At 46.0% G+C, this 26358-nt stretch overlaps 1 protein-coding gene and 1 long non-coding RNA gene across 4 annotated transcripts in view; one reads left to right on the plus strand and one right to left on the minus strand.

Annotated features, from left to right (window-relative positions):
* The window catches only part of MAD1L1 (mitotic arrest deficient 1 like 1), a 347666-nt gene that overhangs the window by 268832 nt on the left and 52476 nt on the right, over window positions 1-26358 (plus strand). The window lies entirely within an intron of this gene.
* Window positions 23463-26006, minus strand: LOC116495188. Its single transcript, XR_004253930.1, has 3 exons — window positions 25344-26006; window positions 25022-25118; window positions 23463-24535 (listed from the first exon to the last, which is right to left on the minus strand). It is a non-coding gene; the product is annotated as an uncharacterized LOC116495188 (long non-coding RNA).

Consider the following 26358-nt stretch of genomic DNA (forward strand, 5'->3'; position numbering starts at 1 on the left):
CTCCGCAGCCTGCTGGGGAAAGCGCAGAGCTGAGCTCGTGAGGATGGATTTGCACAGGGATGTGCAGCGGGGACAGCGAGCCAGTGACAGTGACCTGAGAGGACAAACCCGTGTGGCTGTGTGGGGAGGGAAAGTTGGAGATTTACACTCAGCTACTCATCCCTCTGCAGGCACGACAAGGAGGGGACAGGCCGGCCCTCCTGCCTTGGGTCGGTTCTGGGCCTCTCTGCCAGTGCTGTGCGGCTGCAGCAGGCCCGTGTCACAACGTCAGCTTCTGTCATCCCCCTGTGACAGTCGGCGGCGGGGACTTAAGCAGTCCCAGTGGCCCTTTCCTCCACTTGTGAGCTTCCTGCGTGGAGGGTGGACATCTCTGAGCAGCCTGGAGCCTCCTTTCAGCTGGCTGCGTGTGAGGGCTGGCCGGCAGCGCGGGGGGCAGGCGCCTGGAGCGTCGTGGAGGACGTTCAAGATGATTCTGTACCATCACTTCACATTTAACTTCACTTTCCAGGAAAAAGCTTTGTGAGACCTCTAAGAAAAGCAGTCGGCTCCGAGGTAAGGCCCAGCATCCAGGGCACCCACCTCCCCTTGGGCCCAGCTCAGCCTGAGAACCCCCAGCGACTGCCACCCGCTGCCTCTCTGCTTCCTTGAGTAAGCCGCGTGCTGCTGAAACACAAATGTAATTAGGACTTAGCTCTTGCTCTGGGAGTTAGGGTTTCAACCCGTGCTTGACTGGGGCAAAAGATTTCCTGATCCTCAGGGAGGAAATGCAGTCAGAGAGGGAAAAGGGTGTGTTTGGGTGTGTAAAACTTGCTTGTGTTGAAACCCAAGATTCCCATGGGTGGCATGCTCTTGGGACATCTGTTGTCTGTATCTGGGGACCGAATCTGGGCTTTTTGTGCTATTTAAACAGTTGTGCCGTACTGTCATCACAAATGTCAGAGTTACAAGGATTCAGCCTAAATTTCATTTGGCTAATGAAGCTGTTGGCCATTTCTCACAAGGGCTGGCGTGAGAGTGGGGAGGGAGATAGTAGGGAAATGCTGAGGAGCAGAGAAGGGGCTGTGGTGGCCAGAGTCACACCATCGGGACGAGACAGGACTGGGAACTCTCAGCCGTGTGTTCCCCCATCGTCCTTGTCTTGCTTCCATGCTTCGGAGTCTAAATGCCCGATTACTACATGGCTCTTAACCATGCAGTCAGTGCCACATAAGCCAGTTAACACGCTTTCTCTCTAACTATATTGCCAGGTTAAGATAAGAGCCCACATTTCAAAGCTTGCTAGGCAGCTCTTCATCACAGGATCCCAGTTTCTGCTGTGCTTGGGTGTTCCCTGAGACCTTGAACTAAGCAGAGGTTTCCTATGGTTTCCTTTTGAGATGCCACGTTTAGGAAAGCAAAAATAATAACTTCTGTGAGGGCGCTTTCTGCTTTGCTCCAAGGCATCCCACCTCTATTTGGAGCAGCTACTGCTGGAGAGGGTTGGAAGCACATCAGGCATTCAGTCGTGGCATTTCGTGAGATTTGATATACTTCACAGCTCTGGCTAGTCTTAAGCACAATGTGCCGTGCAGGCTCTCCAGATCATAGCATGTCCTGCTAGTGTTGCAGTGTGAATCTATTAATGCTGATGTCCTTGGCACGATGCTGTATCTGGGGAGCAAGGACGGAATGCAGAAGTAAAATGAAAATCCTCCTGGAGAGCTTTGTTGCAGCAACTGGCTGCTGGGATTCTGGTGGAGTCCACGGGGCTACAGAACAACAGTCTTTGCAACTTATTAAGTACTGTATACCTGAAGAATTAATGCTTAACACAGACACAGATTAATGTTAGGATTTAACAGTGTATCAACTGTCTTTATTCATATACGTGGAAATGGTGAAAAAGCAATCCTGTTCTTGGTACGTTGTCATCCTAACTCCATAGGCAGAAAACGTTCGTTCCAACCCTCCTGAATATTAGCATTAAGGTCAAATAACTTAGCGCCGGTTTAGGGCTTTGGATTTAATACGCTCTTTTGCCAGTTGCATGAGAACACCTTGAGGAGGAAATACAAACAGGTATTTTATGTCCAATCTATCTTACAAGGATTCATAGCGAAATCACCTGGCTGCTTCCTCCTCCATGGGGGAAGTGGGGAATTTGAGAGCTGCGGATGACCTCCAGCTCTGGTAACTCCCAAGATTATCTTTTAGATGGCATCTTTAGCGTCTAGAAGAAGACAAGCCTGTCTGCCTGGATCTTGGAGGGAATATATCAAACCGAGGCATGAAAATTTTAATTTGCTCCTAATCTGTATTCAGTTTCAGCAGAAGCAGATAGCTGATAACAGCGGATCCATTCGAACCATGTGCTGGGGAGCTGACATAAATTTCAGCCCTAAACTGAAGGGTTTGTCTGTCTTCATGGAAGGCTCTGGAGAGAGTTTCATGTGATAGCTGTCACTTTGCATTTCTGGGATGTATCTGACTCTGGAGAGGGACGATCTGCGGATGATTTTTATATGAAGCAGATAGAGGAAGAGCAGCATGCAGCACGAGGTGCGGGTTATAATCACGCTGTTGTATTCAGCCACTTGTTTTCACGCTGCGTGCGATGTCGCTACGAGGAATCTGCAGCCAAGGTTAGCAGTCAGCTGTCGGTTTGCTGGTCCCTGCAAACACTGCTGTGCTCCTGGGTCTTGAGAGAAAGGAGAGCCCAGCTGACGGTGGCTCGGAGGCCCAGAGGTTTTGGACATGTGTGTAAACAGCTGGCCTTCGCTGTGTTCCCCAGGAGGCTGCAGACATCTGTGCGTTTCTCTGATAGGAATCTCACTGCCTCGTCCTGGGAAGGCGCAGGGGATGTCCTTGGCTTTTTGGCAGAGTCACTGCAGCCCAAAGTTGTTTCTCTTCATATAATTCCATTAGAGCGATGACAGTTTCAAGTTGGAACAGAAAAAGACCTGATGAAAGGACCACTCTGTAAGTGGGGAAGATAGACAGAGTGGAAGCAGTAACTAGCAAGGTAATAGACGGTGATGGATCTATAATCTCCGAGGCTGCTGTAAGCAGTAAATTCCTAAATAGTGTCCTTTCAGCCTTAACCTATTTATTTGCAAAGTGCTAAATTTAATTTTCCTTAGTCTGCAGGAAAGCAGCATCCCAGGAATAAACCCTTAGCCCAGCCAAGAAGCTGTGCCAAACTGCTTGTTCCAGCATTTCCATTTCCTCCTCGCTCTGCACAGAGCACCGGGGCTGTGCACCCCAGCACGTCATCTCTCAGGTGTGTTGGTGTCATGAGGCTGGAGTCAACGCTGCTGCAAGGTGGCACAGCTCCTGCTCTGGGGCTTTTTAGGAGAGATTTAATAGCCACGTAGTGATGCTCTGCCTGTGCTGGAGATACAGGACCATGGTGCTAAAGGCTGTCAGCTCAGAATAACTTGGAGTTTAACAGCACACAAAAAACATGTGTTCTGAAACATCCACAAATATACATCTTGAGGAAGAAAAGCAGAAAGTTTTCCAGGCAGTTGGCATCGTGCACATCTGCCCTGCAAAGTTTCAATGAATGTGGAGAAAGGAGGTTTTTCTCTGTTGCTTCTTGTCCCTGGTAGCACTGTGGTAGTGGTGTATGGAGCGCGGATTCTTCTGGAGCTGGCAAAGAGGGTTTTCCTCAAAATTCATGATTTAGTAGAATTTTTAGAAATGTTGCTTTAAAAAAAAAAAAAAAGTTTGTGGAGGAAACACATGATGTCTTCATCCAGGAGCTGCCTCTGAGTGAGCATTCAGTGTTCCTGCAGTTGTCACAACCCCGGCGAAGCGCAGTGTGGGCTGCCATTAATCCTGTTGCTTCAAATTAAAAAACAGCTCTCACTTCTAGAGCTTTGCTATTTTCCTGCCTCCAGAGGATTTCAGCAGAGTTCCTCACAGTGCTGCCATTTCTTCTTTGTCCCTTTTTATCCCCACAATGGCAGCAGAAGCAGCGCTGCGTTGGCTGGTGGGGAATATCCTGCCAGTGCTCCCCTGAGGTCCCAGCACGTTCTCAGCCTGTCGCTGCTGTGTGAAGGGGAAGGTGCTGCTTCCCCAGCTTGGAGGAGTTTGCAGTCTTCATTCTGTTTTGCAGCTAAGTTGGGTTTTTACTTGGGTTTAGCACTTGCAAAGTGCCATGGAAAAGGCAGTCTTATTTTTTTTTGTTGTTTGTTCTATTTTTGCCAATTTTAGCATCTTAGGAATGAAATCAATATCTGCAACTTTGTAGCCAGCCCTTCCTCCTCCTTCTCTTATCTAAATCTGGAAAAGTGTTCAGAGCTCCTCAGCTCCTTGTGCTGCTCTGAGCTCTGACTTCTCTCCCCGTTTGTTTTAAAATAAACAAAAATAACACTTCCAAGAACCCAGGGCGGAGAATTCCGCAGGCTTTTTGCCTGCCTCTTCCTCTGATGCAGAGCCGCTGGGAAAGGCCCGTCCTGAGCTGATCGGGATTTGTAGCGGGGGTCTTGGCTCTTCTGCAGTGGGGAGAAACAGCTCCCCCAGGAGAGGATGCTCTGTGGTCAGGCACCCTTCCCTTTCCAGCTTGCAGGTTCGCTGGTAGGCTGGGTGCAGATGAGGAGATAGACTTGGTGAGGTGAGAAGCTCTTTTCCTCCGAGGGTCATTTGCTGTTATTCTTTCACGGAGTCATAGAAAATTTCATTAGCCACCCTGGAAGTGTCTCGGCCTACGGTCAGTGACTGAGACATGTAGTGTTTATTAATATTTACATTCATTGTAGGATTTTCTCTCACCCAGGGCATTGTGAAAAAGCCACGAGTACTTCAGCTTTGGAGGAACCTGGGGTTTGTTCTCCGCATTGTATTGAGTGTTGATAGGGTATTAAACTGAAGTGGCTCCTCTACAAAAGCAGAACTTGATTAATTTAAAAACATATTTTGCTACCAGATCATTCCCCTTTGAGCTAGGCCTACGGGGAGGCTTGTCATGCAGGGAGTAAGCGGGCAGCATACCAAAGGCCTTCAAACTGCAGAGGGGCATCTCCAGCTTGCCTGAGCTGCTTCCATCACTCAGGGACTGAAATTTTAATCATTGAATTAATTTTTCAGAAACCAAAGTGCAAATCTGTACCCCCAGTGGCATTAATAATGAATGCAGGGAAGAGAGACATTAGAAGGAGAAAGAAGGGCTAGGAAATTTGGGTTTGGGGAATAAACTTTTTTTGATTATTGTTTTGAAGAGATAATGTATGTGTTGGATCTCCTTGTCCCTGGGCCCTTCTGCTCATCTCCTCTTGCTTTATCCAATAGAGTCCACTTTATTTCTTTCCAACGTATCTTTTGAATTCTTCCCCCCACCACTTACCATTGCCTGGGTTTTCTTCTCCCTTTTTGAGGGTAAATAGCCATGTCTGTACACGAACAGTCCCAGACCTAATCTCCGAAGCAGCCCCTTGCAGCATCGTGGGGGCTGTGCTGCGTGTTATATCCCTGCTGACAAACTGCTCCTGGTCCAAGGAGCAAAGCAATGGGCTGCAGGTTCGCCTGCTGCAGAGGAGTTCAAGAGGGAAATGCCTAAACTGCAGCCACGATGCCAAAGCTTTCTGCCTTGCTTTTGGCTCCTTCCCGCCTCTCTCAAAGAGCATGCAGATTTTTCTTCTCTGAATTAAAAGTATTATATACCAGAAGATTAATTAGAAATGAAAGTGATTTTTTCCCTTCGCTTTGTGTCAGTGGAGAAGGCCTCTGCCAGGCAACTGCCAAAAGGAGCTGGGATTTCTCCCCTTAATGGATTCCAGGCAGTTTGCCTCTGGACAGCTAGCTTATAAATCATGAATGTTTGCACAGATTTTCCCAATTCTCAGGCAGTGCAGGTGGTCTTCATTTCAACCAACCCAAAAAAGCTGGAAGCAGCAGGACGTTCCCATCCTCAGCTCCGTGTGAAGGAGGCGATTCCTCATCTTCTCCCTCCTCTCTGCGTGGATCACAAAGACCACCTATGGCCATGGATTTGTGTCTTCCTTTTATTCAAAATCCCATCCAGCAAACACAACGGCACCGTGCTGTTCCTCCTCCTGTTCACAGCGTGGGCGTTCACAGAAAGATGGGCACGTCTGCATCAGCAGGAGGTCTCCTTGTGCTCAGATAGGCTGATGTCCCCCAAAGTGTCGAGGATTATTGCCAGCAGACGAGGCTCAAGCTCGCATGTGTGCGATCTCAGGGTATTTCCAAGGCGTTTGTGCTCGCCCCTGTCTCACAGTAAGAGGATGATTCTTTGCATCGTTATATTAATCCTCAGAAATGAGGATTTGGCTCAATGGGTACTCCACAGAGACCATCCTAGAGGAGAAATCCTCTCCCAGAACGAGAGCTATTCTCGAGTTAAAAGCACCCAGGAGTGATTTATACATTGTGGGGACTTCAAAGCGGCCTGATGCAGGGATGAATTTCAGCCTGGAGGTGGATGACATCGCCTGAGGGTTTCTCTTCACATTGTGCCACTTGCCCCGCTTATTTCCTTTCCATTAAAACCGAAGTGTTGACTGCAGGAGGATGAAGGTGAAGGTCCCCAGCTGCAGAGAGCTCCTGTGGTCATCAGCCACCTGGTTCAGAGAGAGGCTGGGGATTGCTCCAAGAACCTTTTCTGTGGCTCTAAATACAGCAGCTAATGACACCTTCCCCTCAGCGGGAAGAAAACAGAATTACTAAACTTGCAATTTGGCACAGTGGGAGTGTGAGTTTGTCCTGCCAGTTTCTTGTTGCTATGTATTTCCAAGATATTTTTTTTTCCCTCCCAAGCAGGTGGAATCCAGATCGGAGGGGTTCATTTTAAGGACTCCCATTATGCACATGGGAGGCACGGCCCCAAATGGCAACGGCTGATGGCTGTGTACAAGTCTTTGGGCACAAAGAGGAGAACGTGTGGGTTCTCTGGGAACTGCTGCTTGTCTTGGCCTTAGGAGTAATGTGCAGTGATGTCCTGTTAGGAGCCTCGCTCCCAGTACAACGTTGAAGGAGATGTATATATTTCCACGTAGTTTTAATCATCTTGACTTATGGTTTAACTTTGTGCAAGGCAGGCAGCGCAGAGGTTCAGGAGAATATTATTTTAAATGGCTTTGGGGGCAAAAGAAAGAAGACGACTGAAGGCAAGGTTAGAAACAGCTGATCATTTCCAGTTGAGCAAGTTTTACGGTCATGTGCTGTGATAATTGAAGGTTTGCTGTTAAATGCTACAGATCTGTGCTGGAGAAGAAAACATGTCCCCAGCTCGAGAGTACTGCAGTGTTTTGCTGCCAGTAGGAGGAGGGAGAAGGCTCTTAGGGCAAGAGGTGCCATTGGGAAGGAAACATGGGGAGAACAACGGCAGCTTAACAAGGCCTGCTTGTTTTGGGGCTAACATGTTTTTCTACAGCATCCACACACCTCCCAGGGTTGTCAAGGCCCATCTTGAAGATGCTAAAGACACATGAAAGAGTCGGGTGCATTTCTCCAGCAATGCCTGCAGTGGACCTGCTGAGCTCTTCTTGCCTTGGGGCTATTAGAAGAGTGTGGGGTAAAACCCTGCACAGGTGAATATTGTGGAGGGAAAACGTTTGCCTTCCTAGTTCCTCTTCTACATCTCCCTGTGCTGCTGCACAGAATCTGTGTTACAGCACTGGAGACAGGCAACTTTCACCAGCTCAGACTAGTGAGCTACATGCAAAACCTGATTTCTGCAGCCAGTGCCAAAGTGCTCAGAGCAAGTGAACGCATGGTTTCTGGGGCTGTGACTTCCTTTAATGTTCTTATCAACTACTTTCCAGCCTTTATTAAAAGAGGTCAAAACTCATCCTCCTGGGTGGAGACTTCTTGAGCACAGTACTTATTATTAGGGCAGCACCATATCTTGTAATTAGGAATGTAATTCCCATCTCTGTAGAGAGCCAGCCTACAGCCTGGGCACCATTTAAGAGTTCCACGAGATGAATTAAGCGAGGATGGATTGAGCAACACAATGAATTTCAACAGAGATCACTTGCCTGGAGTCCTGCAGGTGTTTCAGACGAGCTGAAAAGTAAATACCTTCCCTCACCTTCCTTCCCTTTCTCTTCCATGGTACACAAGAACAACCACGTTGTTCTGGGTATTGTGCAGTAGCATCAGTCTGATGACTTGGGGTCTGCTTGCGTGAAAGGTTACCTCTTCCCCTGGTCCCTGCTAGATCAGCCAGGAGAATCTGTATTTCTTCTCCTGTCTGACATTAAAGTATAAAAATTTTTGCTTGCAAAGGACCTGTCTTAGAAAATTGTTGTTGCAGTACATCTGAAGCATCAGATTTTGGCAAGCTTCAAAGTATGATGTAAGAGATTCTTACTTAATTTAGCACTTCGTTAACTTCACTTTTCCCCCCCCCCCGCTTACCTACACGGATGGGAGCAGTGCTCATGATATTCCGCAGCGAGTTCTACACTTTGTATGCTTTGTGTAAAATTGTTTACGTAAGTGCAGTATAAATCAATCAAACTTGGGAAAAAGGGAAAGCAATCAACTTTGGACTTGAAACAAGGAATAGGTGAAAGACCAGAAGAAAAGAAAGACAGAGATGATGAATTGGGAAGAAAAATAGAAACAAAACGGCCACACAAAAAAAAAAAGGAAGGAGAAAAGAGGGAAAGAACAGAAGACAGGAAAAGAAAAGAAAGGACAGGCATTTAGCTAATACAATGTATTTTTCTCTGTAATTATATTCATTTGATGTAAATTTGTGCCAGCCACTTTACAGCAGTGTTAGTGAGAAGAAAGAAGCAAGAACTGATGCACACAGTGGAGTAAAAGATAGCACTCAGATCAATTCGCTGCTTTTCTCAGTGGGCATGGGATATATTTAGCATCAGAGCGTACTGTATATAGAATGCCGTTAGTCTTAGGGAAGGTCTTTTGAATGAAGATCTCAGATCCCATTATATTAATTCTGAGGCAACATTTCCCAAGTTCTCACAGTCTCAGGTGCTGAGACCTACAGTTGCCAGTTGTTGCTGTGTTCGTATTTTTGTATTGGCGTTTGTCAATGTGGAAGCTGGGTCAGGTGTCGGGCGAGGAGTCCTGCCATCTTCATGCCATTCCTCTTCTGCAGCTTTCTTTGGAAAATGTTTTGCTACTACCACATCATCTTCATGGGTAAGGCTCTGCACAGGCTGTCCCAAAGGAAGGAAACTCTAATTTGTTTCATAAATGGAGCATTTTTCCTCTGCAGATTTGCATTTGCTTGCCTTACTGTCACACATCATCCTTCAGGCAGGCGATAGTCTCATTGCCCTCAAACCCCCTCGGTCCTGTTAATAACCTCGCTCTAATGATGCACAAAGTGCTGAGGAGTCAGGTACTGCACTCGTGATGTCTCAGCAATGCAGCTTGCACCCCTTCATCCTTAAAAAACACCGAGCAGATTTTACTGGGAAAAGGGGGAGGGCAAGAACATTCCCAGGAATTGCAGAAAATCTACTTCCCTTGTGTATGGCTGAAAGAAGGGGAAAACTCGAGTGCACTTAGGCTGCTGCATCATCCATAGGTAGGAAAGAAATGCTCTGGAATGATTCAGTGGCTCCTGGCAGGAGCTCAGAGTCTCGTGGATTATCCGCTGAGGCAGTGACCAGGTGAACAATAGGAGTTTAATTTAAGGAATGTTTTCCCTGCCTTCAGCACGTCTCTCCAGCTCACGTCTCCGTTCCCTGATTGCGGTGTAATCTGGCTCATTACTCTGTGGCCGTAACCTCCTCTCCCCTTTTCAGCATTGGAGAACCGGCACCCAATTTGTGTCCAGAATTAAGGTTGCGACCCTCTCCGCTTCCCTGCACGCTTGGTGGCTGCTGAAGGAGGTGCAGTGAGGCTCTCTGCTAATTGTTAGGAAAGAAAAATTTCTGACCCTAAATTGTTTGCTGAGATATTCCATAATTTATTTTCCTCTGTGCAGCAACAATTTGCAGCTGGAGCGGAGGATTGATTTCTCCTGGAGCTTATTGGAACTGCCTGGTTTTAAGGGAGTCTGAAATATTGTAGGTGGCAGGAGGTGGCTGGTCACTGTCCCCATTAACAGGTCTGGTTGTCCTCAGTGGCTTTCACCTGCCTTTTGGGAAGTGACAGTCGTACCTGGGAGCTACAGAGGACACTGCCTTTCCTCTTACTAGTCTCACTGCTAATGCTTCAGGTGAAATGCTTGTTAGAGAAGGCAAAATTGTAGGTTTCTTTTCAGGAAGAAGGATGGGATTATTTTCCCAGCTGAATAAAACTGCAAGTTTGGGGCACAATTGACCCATTTATTCTCACAAATGTACAACAGCTTTGTAGGTGGTAATGACTTCTGTCAAATTCCTTTATTTTATTTGTCACTTTGAACTACCAGCTTATAGAGGAACCACAGACTCCTTGTTGGTAGAAAGATGGCTTTAACTTGCTGAATCATTACAAGCATCTTAATGCAGAAGAAACTAATCTTTTTATCCAGGGCTAGCTTTGGGCTCTGCTTTCCCTCAGGACCTGGATCTTGTAGAGGTAACAAGAAAATTAGCCCTAAAAAGATTACTTTGCTATATGTGAATCAATCCTCCATGCTCCCCACCTTTCTGAAGACTGCTGCGTGCAGTGCTGAAGTGTTACAGCACGGAAAATAGTTGGAGAAACACCCAAGTTGTCCACAAGGGCACAGAGGGCACTTCCCATTGTTTGATATTTACAGGAATATGTTGTGTATAACGCAGTGATCAGGGCTGTGGGTAATTGCGTTTTGCAATGAAATCCACCCACATCTGTTCTCTTCCTTTCCGTGCCAAGTCCCCAGCTCCGTGTTGTCTCCACAGCCTCCGGACAGCGCGATTGCCCCCTAAAGTAAGCAGAGGCTGCAAGGCAGACCTGCCACTGACCAATGCATGACGTGCAGCCGATTAACAACTTTATTGGAGCTGTGTGTGTGCTTGGCACGGGATTGATAACTGCTGCTGTCCCTCTGCAGTCAAAAAAATGTTTTTAATGTTTTTGTGAAAGTTTGAAAGTCTGGTGGAATCCTGCGCTATAAATATTTATCTTCTGGTTTCCTATTTTTTCCCACTGGGAGAGCTCTTGGGCGATGGCAGAGATCCCATGGCAACTGCAGCTTTTCTTCTCTTTGCAATCACTGAGAAATGGTGATGATGGCTAGCATGTTGCAGGGAAGAAGAATGTACTCTATCTAGGCCAGACTTGCAAAGAGTAAATTGGAGTGAAAATAGATTAAATTTTTCCATAGTTCAATGGCAAAAGAAAATCACCCATCATTTGCCTTCTCTTTCCCAGATGCATTTAAATGTGGGAAAGGCTCAATCTCCAAAACCCTTCATTTCTTGACAAGCTTTATTCACTCTCTTTTCTCTGCTGTTTTTATTAATTTATTCTTTAAGGCAGCTCCTGCTGTGCCAGCTCCCTTTGCTGCATGGTGCAGAGAGATGTTGTTCTCAGCTCTTGCTCAAGGAATGCAGGATCCTGAACTCAGGGCTTGATAGATACTTTCCGACGCTTCCATGTTTCTTTTCTGCCTTTTGCTATAGGCTGTTGCAACATGGCTTGAAAGGGAACAGTGGAAACAAAAAATCAAAGGCTGGAAGAGTTACCCATCTTTTCTCTGCCTTTTGTTGCACATTATAAAAGTCCCAACTAGTACAGATAAAAGGAAGAAATGAAAGGAGGCACGTTTGAACCTGACTGTACAGTAAAAGTCTTGGGGTGCTGATGCTAAGTGGTACAACAAGATATTCGGCGTGGGGAAAGTCCTGACCTCTGTTAGGATGCTCCCTGCTTGGGTCTTAGGGTTAAGTTGTTTTTTTCGACACCTTACCTGAATGCCATGACCTTGTCCTTCCCTTTCTGTTTTCAGGCTTTGGGTTTATTGCTCTCCCAAGGAACTCAGAGCACTTGATTAACTCGTAACTCACTAGTTCTTGACACATTAAGCAGCAAATTTGACTCTAATTAACAGCTTTTATTAACCTGAGCTCCCCCTTTCCCTCCCCCTACTTCACTCTAGAGACTCCTCAGGCCATTACAGGTTTTAAAGTTAAATTTGTTTCTGATGTAGTTTTTTTTTTTCTTTCTTTCTTTAAATCGTAAAAGCTAATGTGTGCAGACATTGGATTGTGCAGCTCAGCGGGAGGACGTGTGTCTGCCAGCATTTGGAAAGCAAATGTGATCACCTGGAGGGAGGCGAGGGGCCGGGTTGTGGAGAGAGCTGGTGGCTGGCCACAGGGTTGGCTCGACACAGCAAAGCAAGCCATGAAGGTCAGGCTTTCATCAGCTATCCACATGCTGCTCCGAACACTTGCTTCCCAACAGTGGACAGGTTCAACCTCAAAGACCCACTGGGCTCAACCTGGCATAAAAATAGTGAGATGGGAGAGTGCTGGGGCTCTTGGACAAGTTGGATCTCGGCTCTTCTGCTCTTTTGGAGCCTGCCAATCCTCTGCTGTCTGTAAATATCTTTATGCAGGTCACGGTCCGTAGGGAATCAAGGGAATTGATAGAATTGGTTTTGGAAAGTTTTCCTGTACACAGTGTTCGTATTTATCCTCTACGTATCCCAAAGGTGTACGCGCTTCCAGCAAGTTGAGCTCCCTGGGGAGCCCTCCACTGCAGCACAAAGCTGCCCACGGGTTTGGACCGTGCTTGGGATGGATGAGGGGGAGAGAACAGCTGAGGATGCTCTTCTTCAATGCTGAGATTTGCTCTGCTGTTGTATTTCTTTCACATTGATCAGCAGTTACAGTAGCCTGTTGGCAAATGTAGCCAAAAAATCTGGGAACATCCAGAGCTCAACTCAGCTCGGCCATTGACTGTTTCACTCTCGCATTCCCCATCTGTGAGAAGGGAGCAGTAATTACTCTGCTACTGCGTCAAGGTATCCCAATGTTTTGGTGCACAAGTTGCTGTTAAAGTGTTCATTTTTATTGCTTGCAAGGTAAGGGGAGGCTTGTTCAAACAGAAAAAGATATTATCAATTTTCAAAGTACATCGTGGCATAACCTTACCTAAGAAACTACCATGGCATCTTTATAAAAGATGTTTTTCATAAACTTTGGTAAATGTGTTTCACCACTAGCAGGCTATGAATGTATCTAATCCAGTTTGGGACTTTTCTGAACTATTGATCTGAGGGAGAGCTCATGACAGTGAGCTCCAGAGGTCAATTCAGGGGTTTTTTGTATCTGTTCAAAATTGCCATCCAGTTCCTCTGGGTATCTTTTCCTTCACATCTTGCAAGAAAGAGTAAATATCTTTATTATTCTGTGCTTTCTCTTAGGTTTCTCCTTAACTGCTAAACAGCTGTGTTTTTATATTTTCCGTAACTAAAGCAAGAGAAGCTCTCCCTCGATGGCACGCACTGAAGACAAGGCGTTTTAGTGCTCCTAGGAGGCAAACTAGCCAAGGTCAGCTCAAGGCTCCCAAACCAATAACGTGATATGCAGTCTCACCACATCACAGCTCACCCTCCTATGCAAATAGCTTGAGGAATACGTTAGACAAAAACGATCCTCAGGGAATGCCAGTGTAGTCTTTTGCAATGTTGAATGCTGATGGTGTGTTACACATCTTTTTCACATTTTATTCAGTTAATTTCTAGATTTGTAATAGCACTCAGTCCCTAGCTCCGTTGCTCAGACTGTTTTCTGGTAGCCTTATTGATGGTACTTTGCCACACAGGCTTTGAAAATCCGAATAATTAAACCTCATCCTCTGGAATTCTTTTTTCCCATAAGAATTTTAGGGAATTATAGTAGATAGGAGAGGAGTAATTTCCTTTATTTGTTAGTATCATTTTCACCCAGGGAGTTATAATTTCTTGTTTAGTTTTATTTGGTACAGAAGTAAGTTTTACAGGCCTCATATTGTCAGGATTGCTCCTGAAAACCTTCTGGAGTCAGGCTACAATATTTTTCCTTTCTTGCCCACTGGTATACACAATCCAATTTTAAGGCTGATTTATTTTTTAACAACTTCACTACTTTCAGGTCCTCAAATATTATCCCACCCTGGTGATTCATGATCCTCTAAGGATAAGAGATGTGATATGGGAGCTTTCAGATGATTTTACGAAGTGGGTAGCGTTGCCAAGTTACAGGGAGAGCTGTACAGTGAAATGACACCTAGGATGGCTTTGACAGCAAGGAGGTAAATGTGTGTCCTCATCGTAGACAGGGGAATCCATTGTGTCTCTGAGGGGAAGGCTGCACTCCCTTCAGCACGTCCCTTTGCTAACTTCAAACAGGAGGATGAAATGAGGCTTCATTCTCATGTTTCTATTTATTAGGTGGGCAGGGTTTAGCCTGAGTAGTCAGAGCCCAGGTGTTTTGAATAGGGCTGCAGAGAAAATAAATCAGGTGTGATCCTTGCTCACAAAGAACAGAGATGGATAGTCTTTGTCACTGCCTCTCTGCCAGCAAGGAAAAGAAAAATAATACTTTCCCCCTTGCAATGCTAACAACTCCAAGTCTGTGCATTCAGCAGCAGCCAAGACTTGGAACCAAGCTACCTCGAGGGGTTCCCTGCGGATCCCAGACACCAGGTAGGAGGAGACTCATTAGAGATGCTTTGGAGAGTGGGCGTAGTGAGCACACATCTTCCAGGATGTGTTTTTAGAAGGTCTTTCTGAGGTTAATGCTGCACTAAATCTCCTCTTCTGTGCTAAATTAGGTTAATATTTGAACAGCCTTTTTACTAATTTATTTGTTAATTCCAGTGATTGCCATCTACCAGTAACGTGTTGAAATCTCTGTGTGTTTTACTCATGGAGTACCTGGATCTGTGTGGGGGATCAGTGCAGGATCTGGAAGCGGCATATTCTATCTCATGTCTTGGTGTAGCCTCTCTGCACGTTGTTAAATACCGCAGATAAACATAAGCATTGGGATGTACAGATGTACTGCAATGGGTAGAACAGAAGAGCTAATGCTCCGTTCCCTCCTTCTCTTATCCTCAGTTCCTTTTTCAAGCCACTCGTGGTGAGGTTACCTTCTCCTGTTGAGACCTGGGTTGACTCTGCTTTGGTTAGACTGCTGCTGGGTTTTCTAGACTGTCTCATTTTGTTGTCTCCTCTGTGTGCCCCATCGCATCAGGCCTGCTTTTTGCTTCTTCTCTATTTCCTTGAGATCACACCTCCACACAAGGAAGAAGCAGCTGTTTTACTCCTGCACCTGAAGATTATTTTACATGAAACTGTTCTTAACGGTGATGCTGCCAGTACTTGTTTTGATCCTTACATCCAGGGACACCTTGTTATTTTTATGGTGTTCTCACTGTGACTGCAATTTAACATACACATTGGTGTGGCAGTGGTGGGTGCTTTGCTCCACTGTTCTGCTTGGGGTAGATGATGTACCTGCAAGGTGGGAGTGTGCAGGACCATCCTGTTTTATGCTGTTATGGTGCCCTGTTAGCTTCCAAAGTTAGGTAATTTCCAAGGGCTTGTAATATTTTTATTTTTTTATGAACAGCTTTAAATAGAAGTCGTTAGACACTGTTGTTCAATCTTAATTAACTGTCCTCCTTACTGAATTCCAGCCCGGCAAAGAGTGACGGCACTGTGGGAAGGAGAAACATCTAACTAGATTTAAAAAAAGAATAACTAGATTTAACACTTAATTAAAACACAGGACCTTTGGCAGCTCAGGTATCGGGTTGCCTTCTGGGAGATCAGGCTTTAGGGAATGATGTCTTACTTCCCAAATTACTGCAGTTAAAATGAGTGTGCTCCAGCCATCCTTGGAGAACGTGCCCTTGCTTCATTCACAAGGGGGGTTGCTGCTTACAGATGTCTCCCCAGCAAAGGCAAAATGTGAACACAATGTGTGCAAGTAGATTCTTGCATGCTTCATCTGGCAGGTACTGTAACACTACTGAATAAGAAACAGTGTGCAGAGGTGCACGCTCTGGTCACTGGGGAGCTGGTACAGTGATTGCTGGGACACATCACCATTGTCCTGTCCCGTTGTCATCAGTGAGGTGCTGCTCTAGGAGGGAAAAGTCTTTCATTCAAGCCAAATGCCTGGGTGACGAGGAGGTATGAGACTGTGTTTTAAGTGGGAGAGCCAGGAAATGTTAATGTCCTGCTAGAATGTAGTTACGTTGAAGGGAAACAGAGTTACAATAAAATCATAATTTGAAGGTCTTGGAGAAAATAACGTAATCAGAAAATGGATTTAGAGGGCACTGACGTAGATGGTTACCCAAAAGTGGCTTTTAGGCAAAATGAAGTTGCCTGGAAGCCTTATCAGGACTAAACCGGGAATATACTGTGTTGGGCTTTGATATTTAGGACAAAAGTTCTGGAAACAGCTAAGCCACACTCAAAAGGCTGAGATGATGCTGTGACACTTGCTGTCTCACAGTGCCGTGGGAGGTCTCACTGATGTGTGTGTGTGTGAGCCACCTGGGGAGCCGTATGAGCAAGCTCCACTGTGACGAGGCTCAAAGACCTTCTGGAGATGCCTGCGGAGCATCCGTCCTGCTGGGAATGGGCGGGAGCGTGCTGGAGGCTGAAGGAAATGCAGCAGGCTGAGCACTTTGCTCAAGAAACAGGGTTCATTGAGTTGTGCAAAGGCAAGCCCTGACTGTCAGCAGTGCCAGCAAACACTTGCTGTTGCCATATGCTGAATCCAGCTCTCCTTCACCCTGTGCCTTTGTCTGACCATCACAAAACAATTTGGTTTCTTTAACTTGGCTTTTGAGCCAGAGCAAGAGCTTAATACAGCTCTTTGGAGTAATTTTTACCTCCATTCCAGCTGACTAGATTAGTCTGCAGATAATGCTAGGAGTGAATAAGAGCCTCAGCTCCGAGGGAGCTGGAACGTAATTACACTAGATGAAGGGTACTCTCCGCAGCTCCTCCAAGAGTGCTGAGATTAGACTGTAATCATTGTTTGTAAGCAGACAGGAATGAGGGGTAATCAGCCAGGCAGCCCTGACACGTTATTCCAGGAATTAATATTAGCTTCCTGAAGTAGCTCATCAATTCACACTTACCCGAAACTGCAGAAATCAACAGGTCCTGCCTTCCCGAGGCACGAGCTGCTGAAGGGGCCGGAGGGAGCGCGCGCAGGGCACGAGCTCGGGGCTCACCAGGTCAAGCCTGCTGGTGCAGGAGGGACTCGGCCTTCCCAAGGAGCTTCGCAGATCTCTTGGCTCTGCGGGGAGCCAGGCTGCTGCGGTCCCTGGTTGTCTACAAAGAGATTGGGTAATGCAACACCAAGAAAAACCTCTGAAGCCTGCAGCCTGGAAGTGCAGCCCTCGCTGGTAGGCTTCTGTCCGTGGAGAGCAAGCTGGGTGCCCTGTGCCGGGGAGGGGAAGGGAAGTGCTTTCTTCTTTAGCCATCATCTTTAGCCTGCAGAGCTGCAGCAGGAGGGAGTGCTTGTGCTGGGAAGAGGTAGGGAAGTTTCCTTTTGGTTTTGAAGAAAATCCTTGCAAGTGTGCTTGGTGCTGCTCAAATCCTGTCCCTAATTATAAAGCCTGCGGGTCCCAGTGAGCACAGTGAGAACATCGAGTACAGACACAAAGCTAACACTAGGCAGCGAAAGTCTTGACGTTTCTCTGATGTGAAACAAGAAGAGAAGGGATAAAAAAGCTTGCAAATCCAGGCAGAAATCATTAAGAGGGTGAGGGTACTCATAAAATCACTGGTCTCTGTGAAAAGCTAGAGGAAGAATTAGGGCTAATAGGGAGACACCCTGGTGCGAGTGATGGATAGGAAAGTGGTCAATGACATCCCAGCAAAACTCCCCAGACCATTGGAGTCGTTTGGGTTTCAAAAACCACATTCATTGCTTTCACCAGAGCTCGCTATTGCCAGCCAGGTGGTAGGACCATTACAGCCTGAGCGTGTTGCCCTGCCTCGCTTCCCTGCTTGCAGCAGTTCACACTGCAGAGCCCTTTTGCTTCCGTCAGTTTGGGAATAAATCAGCAACCAACCTATTGATCGTATCTCTCGCAGTGTTTTACGTACATTAGTTATGTGCTTGTGCTCTTTAATGATGCTACTGCTCTGACAACTCACTAAATATGACATAGCTTTATGGGTGGCATTGTTAATGCTTTAGTAGTCAAAGGTTAGCTGCTATTATTAACAACATTAGGACTGGCTCCTGTATGAAAAATAAGTAGAGGCAGATGCTTTATCTGAAAAGCCTGCAGTCTCAAAGCAAAACCTAGAGGAGCGCTGAAGGAAGAAGCAGCACAGGAGCAAATGGACAAGGCGGTGGTTGGCACAGTGTCATGAGCTTACACGTGTGGTTGTTGGTTCATTTAGCTTGTTAATTGGCAGTAGAGGTAGGTCGAAGGGCACAGCAGGAACCTGGCAGCGAGCAAGAGGAAGAGGGACAGAGCCTGCTCGTCACCTGCCTGCCTTGATCGACTGCCAAAGTTTTGTAGCATTCTCTGCAGGAGGGCGTCTGGAAAGATTTGAGAGGAGGATGTGTTAATGTCTGCATGGGTTGCTCCCAAAAGGCCTCTTCCAGGCTGGAAAGGTAGCGTAGGGAAAAGCAGGGAGGAGCTCGAGGGTGAAGCTGTCTTCTGGGCTTCAAAACTGCTGCCTTCCTCAGAGCAAGGGGGGTCTCTGGCTGCCGGGAGTACCTGAGTTAAGGCAGGGATGTTTAAAGAGAAAGTCATGATGGTTAAGAGAAAAGAGTGAATTTGTGTTAAGCCTGGAAAGGTGCGTGAGGAGAGGGAGGAACAGCTGGAAGAGGAGTTTGAAGCAAGCGGATAAAATGAGCTATGCTGAGGATGTGCAGCCATGAATTCACATCAGATGGACATAGTTATTATAGTCAAAATCAGAGAGGAGGAGCTGCCTAAACTCATTTCTTCTTGCTGCATTTCTCATTTAGATATATTTTTTTATATCTAATGGATCTTTGTGCAGTCAAGCTTGGGAAAGAGAACAGTTCTATTTGCTTTGGTCGGAGCAGCTAATAGGGCAGAGAGGTGGGGTTGGCTGATGGATATCAGGTTTTAGAAACGAATTGTTTTTCTAGCTCCTAGCCCTGCTTTGCTAAGGGACTGGGGCATGTATCTGGTTTTAGAAATCTCGCTGTGTGAATGCTTCTTAAAGAATGGGCAGGAGGGAAAGTAAATTCTTGGGATGAAGGGAGATTATATCTGTGGGTGACATTCTGTCTCATCTAGCTATGCATTCATCCTGTGCTCATCACCATCCTTGTCACACAGAGACGTTGAGCCTCGAGTACCTGCAGGTTGGTGTCAGCATCTCTAATGATGGATTATTAATACTTCCTAAAGCCATAGTACCCTATACAGTAAAAGTAATAAGTATCCCAGTGCCTGGCTGCAGGACTGGAAGATTTATTGCTACGTGCAGCAAAAAAGCAACTGGGGAAGTAGGGGGGTTGCTCAAAGATGTTTTAATATCCCAGGTCCCAACATTCCAGCTCATCTTTGCCAAAGGAGTTATCAAATCAGGAAGTCCAGTGGGAACAGACAGAAGATGTTATCAGTGCTGTTGTAGTGGAGGCTGTGCCAGCACTCTTCATAAAACCCGTCTGTTTCTAGATGACTATAAATTGTTGGTAAAATCCACATAAATAGACCCTACCTGGGGGTAAATACTCAACTCTGGAGTGAGCAGACAGCTGCATCTCACTTCTAACCTACACAAAATGAGGGACAGCACTTTTGCCAAATTTGAGTGTTGAAAATTGTAAATGCAATGTAAAAAATAACAATGTGCTTTGAGATAATTTTATTTGCCATCTGGTTTTTGAGCTGTTGGTTATACTTGCATCATGTTTTCTGCAACTGTGAAGTTTCTTTATTTTGAAACCAAAACAAGGATCCTCATGTAACGCCTTGACGACAGGATATGGAAATTTTCTTAAAAGTTTTTAATCAAATCAAGTCTTGCAAAGCTTGTCAGAAAGGGAAGAATGCTGGCAATGCTGGGACAGGAGAAATTTATGCATCTATTTCAGTTTTGTGTAAAAGCAGATTAACCACACAGATTTAATGAATACCTAAGATATCTCCATGCATTCACAATGAACTTTAGCAGTGAGGCGCTTGGAACAGGTGTTAAGTTGAAGCACTTCTTTTCTCTCTTAGGTTGTACCCTAGAGAATTAACTTTCTACACCCTCATAGTCATTTGCTGCACCCTTATAGCCATGTGCAGCCTAAATAATCTGTGTTTTTGTGATTAAAACTTTAATAATATTTATTTTACTCGCGTTTTTAATATTTAATATACACGTCCCAGCCTAGTTTTATGGAAACAAGAAAAAAAAGAAACAACAAAGAGAAGCCAATGTGTACAGACTTAAGCCACAGTGTGTTGGCAGAAACACCAGAGCTGCTTTTTTTTTGTTTGTTTTGTCATTGTTGGTTTTTTGCTTTGGCTTGTGGGCAGGCATTTGGGTGGAAGTAGGTTTGTGCAGTTTTCGGGGGGCTGAAGCAGCTTGTTACAAGCTGTATGAGCCATTTAAAGATGGGACAAAACCATGCACTTGCTGTAGAAAAATACCTGAAGTGATAGTTATATTCTCATCTAGTCAGCTGAAGTGGGGTCCTGACACAAGAAACAGAGATGTTTAGGGCTGTAAACCCTTGGAAATAGCTTCCCAAATGAGAAAGGAGTTGCTGCTCTTGAATGGCTGTGGGGCATCGCTGTGTAGACTGAAGGGAGGTGGAAAACCATTGTCATTTTTCATTGGACTGGATTCTTCTGCTTTTCTGGTTTGCATTTGAAATAAATGCCAGGCGGATGGAGCCCTGGATGCCGGCTGCGTGTAGAGCTCGTGCCCACGCCGACTGCTCTGGGTTGTTCAGCCGCTGCAGCAGGCCCTGCCGCCTCCCACCCCAAGCTAATCACTCGCAAAGCTTCCAAGGTACACCAACTTTGTGTGGCGGCTAACAAGCTTAGCTGATGGCTTCTGCCATCATCCTTCTCCAGAGCTAATCAGCTTACCCGTGCTCCAAAGCTACCGGGCCTGTTGGGTCACCGCAGCGCCGTGAGCTGCTCGTGCTCGAGTTTACCACGTCCATCTGTAACTGCATGGCTACTGCTCTGGTGGAGTCTCCTCCTGCAGATGCTTCACTTCTTGTTCCAGTTATTATCACTGGCTGTTTTACAGCCAATACTTTTTCCTCAGACTCATAGCAGACTATTTCCATGCTACAGCTGAGATTTCAAGCAGCAGCAGCAGCTTCACGGTTATCCCACCCTGATGGCAGAGGCCAAAATTTGTTTACAAAAGCAAAAATACAGTTGAGATAGTGCATCTCTTGAGCACCCTGCTTTTACCAGTGCATCCCTGAAACATGTCAGTCCCAGCAGAGAGTGATGTCAGCTCTTCAAAACAAGGATTTCACAAAGCTGAGGGGATGAAAGTCCCAGGGAGCAGCAGAGCCAGCTTGTAACCCCCTCACCTTCGAGTGCAGCAGCTGAGGGCCGCACCTGCCTGCATACCTCTGCTAATTTTAAGTGGTTTTACAATCAGTTTGCTAGGAAAAAAAAAAGGCACTTCATCCTTTTCACTCACTGCATGAAAGCAGGTGGAGAAGAGTGAGTGACAAAGAAGTGCTGATGATACGTACCAAAACTGCTGACTCTGCACTTGGCCAGCAAGCCAACAATAAATGGAATTTTTTTACCGTGTATTTTTGAACTGTTAAAATGATAGGGGACAGGAGCAAGTAACAACTTTGCCTGAAACTTTGTGTGAAGTTGCAGTGTGTCTCTGGCCTGGCAGTGTCCCAGCCTTTAGGTGCAGTATGACGAAAGGGTTTTATGAAGTTACTGATGAATACATTTACACGTTTCCCCTACATTCAGCCACACTTTGCATATTGCAGGAAGGACACAGGGACAGGACGGCTGTCCTGGTGCTGCCCTGTGCTTACAGCAGAGCAGGGGCAGAGCTGACAAGACCTGGCCCAGAAGGAGTAACTCAGATGTGTTTGGCTGCACTGAGTGCTGCCACAGAACAGTCCTCAGCTTAGGAAAACTTAATGAAATGTTGATTGGTTACTGCATTGTTAATAATGTGATTAAAAGGAGGTTTATTTTGACCGTACTGCTTTGTTGAAAGCAAAATGGAGATGCCAGAAATGCCATTTGCAAAATGGGATGTTGTTGTCTGTTCTAATTTTCATTAAATTCGGTGCTTCTGCTCCCCTACAGCGGTAGGTGCACAGGTTAATTAACACACGTGTTGCATTAAAATTAAAGTGCTTAAATTTTATTTTTTCAGTTGAATTCTCCCAGGTTCTTCTCTTCCAGAACAAATAGCACTGCCCTTTCTTCCTTTATTATAATCTTTCTATTTTATAGACGTCTTTTATGAGCCTTTTGTTTCTCTTTCTACAGGTTTCTCAGAAATTCTACTTTTTTTTAAATGGAAGCCTCTTTCTTTCCTCTCTAGTGCTTTTCAGTACTCTCCTGGGCCTATCTTAAATAAAGTGCACAGTACTTCAGATAAGTAAAAGCCACTAATTAAAAAAGTTGCATTATTGTATTTTCCAGACTGTTCCCTATTTTATGTTCAGTACTGTCCAGTGTTGTCTGCTTTCTTGTTCATCGTTACCCATCGCACTGACTTCCCTGAATGCATCCGCTGTCATTTCTAACTCCTTTCAGAGTGGTTCTAACTATTTAAATCACCATTAACATATTTAGATAATCAAACCACCCATTATTTCACTTTACTTAGGATGAATTTTACCTGCTAATGGGATACCTAATCAGCGAGGCGTTGCTCCTTTCCATTTTACCCCCTCTCATTCTCAGCAGCCCAAATGGCAGAGCATCAGCAGAGGATTTTGCTGCTGAGATCCACCATGTAGGAATATTAAAGCTCTGCCTGACAGCAGGAGTGTGGGGCTGCCTTTCTGGCCTGGCTTTCCCCAGCCTCCTCATGATCCAGGGACTGCTCACTCGTGCTCTGGCCTCTATATCACTCGCTCAGATTTAAACAATGGGAGTGCTTTTTTCCCTCTTTTTTTCCCTCCCTCCCCTTTTTTTTTCTCAGGGAGTTTTATAATAAATTTTTGAAAGTCTAAAAAATGTTTTAAACAGATTTTCTTTATCCAACTGTTCCGTTAACTCTTGGAAAGAGCACTAACAAATCACAGAGGCGCGATTATCCTTTGCTCTGAGCCACGTCGATTCATTCCCTCACCGTATTAAACTGCCACGGAGGATTTACACTTGTATTTAATAATTTTCCTTGCTCATTTTGCTGGCACAGAGGTATGGCTTGCCAGTCCAAATTGATAAGCTCCTTTTCAAACCTTTATTTAAAAAAAAGAGGTTTGCCAAAAAACAGTGTTGTGCCTCACCCAGGGATTGTTCAATCTGAAGGCAAATTCCGTATGTAGGAAATAGTTCTTCATGATATCTGACAAAATTAATTGAAATTAAAAAAAACAAAACAAAACACTTTGGGAAGCTTTTTACTCAATTCACATGGAGTTGCTCTAAAGCCTGAGAGAAGATGTTTGAGGTGGGGAGAAGCAAGGTCTCGCTGTAGGGTTGTTCACCCAGACCGATCATTTTCTCTTCTGCTGTCAAAGATCTCACCTCGCTCCTGCCTTCTTGCAGGGAAATGCCGCCTGAGCAGCCAGCCGGTGTCCCAGCTGGGGGACAGCCCTTCCTCCTGCCTGCACAGGGGTCTGGAAACCCAAACCTTCTTCAGACTGGGGACTGATGTTCCCAAACACATAGAGAGGGGTTCTGGCCACCCTCATGGAGGAGAGATGTAGGGCTTGCTTTCCTCCAGTCCTACATATACGAGCAGTTATACTTTGAATAAAACACTTCGCCGAGACCAGCAGAAGTTGAGCAGCTCCTCAGAGAGGTTTCGTTTAAAAGCAGGTTGGGCTGCCCACCAGAACGGGGCCTCCACGACGCATGTGTGCGGTGAAGAGCCCGTGTGTTCTGCACGGAGATACCGAGGAGATGGGCTGGCGCTCGGCCACCTCGCCAGATTGCTCCTATTTTGCAGGCTGAAGTCATGTCTGAAATAAATACATGCACTCGCTGCCGTGCATCCTGCGTGGAGCAGCGAAGGAGCCGGCCGGAGACAGACGTTTGGGGCTGGAAATTCCTGGTGTTGTGTTGTAGAGAGAGATTGAAAGCTCTGTGGCACATTGTTCTGCCTCCATCAGGACGTTGTTAATGACTGCAGTCTTTCATGTGTGTGTGGCATTGGTGTGGCTGTGTATCCATCACATGAACGTGTTTGGATAAGTATCTGTTATCTGGGAGGGCTGTTGGGATACTTCTGGCCCACTTAGTCACGTGCGGTGTCTGGCTGTATCTTAACATCTGTATCACATACCCACAGCTGGTGGGAAAGAGAGCTAAAAGAGATGCTCAGGTTCTGTCCCAGCTTCATATTTCTGTCTGAGCTGTCTGCTGAGGGTTTGGCACTCGCTCTGCCAAAGGTCCCGTTCTGCAGGCCAGGTAGCTGCTGGTGGGGAGATGTTTGCTGGGCTTGGCGAGGGGCTCCAGGTGCCCGTGTGCTCCTGCATCCATCAAACCAGTGCCGAAAGGCTGGGGCTGGGGGTGCCTTGCAGAGTGTATGAGTGCAATTAAGAAGATCAATGATGCCAGTTTTGTGACTCCCCTCTGCTCGTGTTAGGAACAATAGCACTAAATGATGATTGTAATTCATTACAAATGCACCCTAATTAAATTACCCATCAGAGGCTGTGAGATTAATGATACCAACCTGGGTTAGAACGTGATTAAAGTTAGGCTTGTCAAATTTCTCAGTTATTATATGGAAGTTCATGGGGGAAGGGATGGGGCAGAGTGTGAGGTGTGATGAGGGAGTGCTCAGGAAGGCGGCAGGGCAGGCATGGGCTGTGCTTATGGCGCTGCTTCAGGCTTTGCTGGTGAAGGACCCACTCCAGGTTTTTTGGGGGTCTGTAGGTGGGTGTGTGGGGCTGTACCCTTATCGGGAGTGTTAATCTGGTCATAAGGTGGGCAGCAGTCATGTGGGGAGTCTGACACAGCAGGGAGCTGAGCCTGGAGTTCCCCAAATGAGGCTTACCTCTCTGAGCTTAGCTTGCTGGGTTGCCTTGCCTTTCTTCTTTTTTTATCTTGATATTTCTGCATGCAGAGAAGCAGCCAATAGTTCTTAAAAGTACCTATAAAAATAGTAAGCAAAGACCACGGATGACACAAGAAATAGTACCAAATACAACAGAAAGTCAGCTCCTTCTTTTCCTCAGAGAAATTTTACACTACAAATGGTTTTCAGCAGCAAATATTTACAAGGGGAAGACAACAACATATCCTTGCCTCCAGTGAGAGGAAAGTGCAAAATTCAGGGCATTTTTGTACTGAGAGAGAAAAACAAGGCACCGGCTTACCTGGTCATGCAGCACAGGGAATTTTGCTGCCCTGATGGAGATCAGGAGCCTCCGGGGTGTTCCTGGGCCCAGGTGAGGGTGGGGACCGATGGGTGGGATGTGCTCAGGCAGATGAGGAGGGGAAAAAAGGATGCCTCAGCATAAGGACTATCTCTCTGAACACGCTGGGACAGATTGGCTGTGCTTGGCATCAGCTCTTCTGTCATTATCTGGCAAATAAGCAAGGAGGGATTTTTTCAAAGCAATTTCATTTTCCGATATTGAACACGGTGTCCTGAAATGCCTTCGCTGATTGGATTGCCAGGGCCGGTCCAGAAATGGACATTGTTTACCAATTGGTGCTATGCTCTTAATAGATCTTTTCAAACTCTTTTTTGAGAATTAGATCTTGGACGCTCCAAGTAGAAATAAATTGAGCGGTGTGGTCGATGTGCGTTTTGGAGCAGTGGAATAGACCTCATTAGAGCATTGTACACAAAGGCTTAGGGCTGGACCAGCAGAAACAAATGGAGTTCCTGGAAATAAGAATCATCTGAGGCTCAAAGAAGACGGTCACACGTATCAGGAGGGAGCATCCATCCAGGGCTCCATCTTCATGGTTGTGCTGTGTTCCCTTTGCTGGATCCCTGTCGGACTTGTGAGCTGCAGGGGAATGCAGAGCGAGGGTGCTGGCACAGCAGGTGTCACGAGATGAGCCAGCCCATCCTCTCCCAGCCTGCAGAGTCTCAGGGAGCATCGTGGCAGGCAGATGGCACTTATTAGCTGTGCAAACTTAATTAGTTCACATCAAAGTTACTGGAAGACATTTCTCTGGGGAACTGATGGTTACCATGAGGCTCAAACCCTGCTTGGAGAAAGGGAGATATTAATATTGAATGTAGTCGTCTCTGGGTTTAGATGACCTTGCTTCTGATGAGAAAATCATGCATTTTCCAGGTTTTTGCATGTTCTCTTCAGGAATGCTGTTGCTCATAATATTGAGATTATTTCCCTTGGGGAGGGTAGGGACAAATAA

Source organism: Aythya fuligula, chromosome 15, assembly GCF_009819795.1.
Source record: "Aythya fuligula isolate bAytFul2 chromosome 15, bAytFul2.pri, whole genome shotgun sequence".
Taxonomy (NCBI): Eukaryota; Metazoa; Chordata; class Aves; order Anseriformes; family Anatidae; genus Aythya; species Aythya fuligula.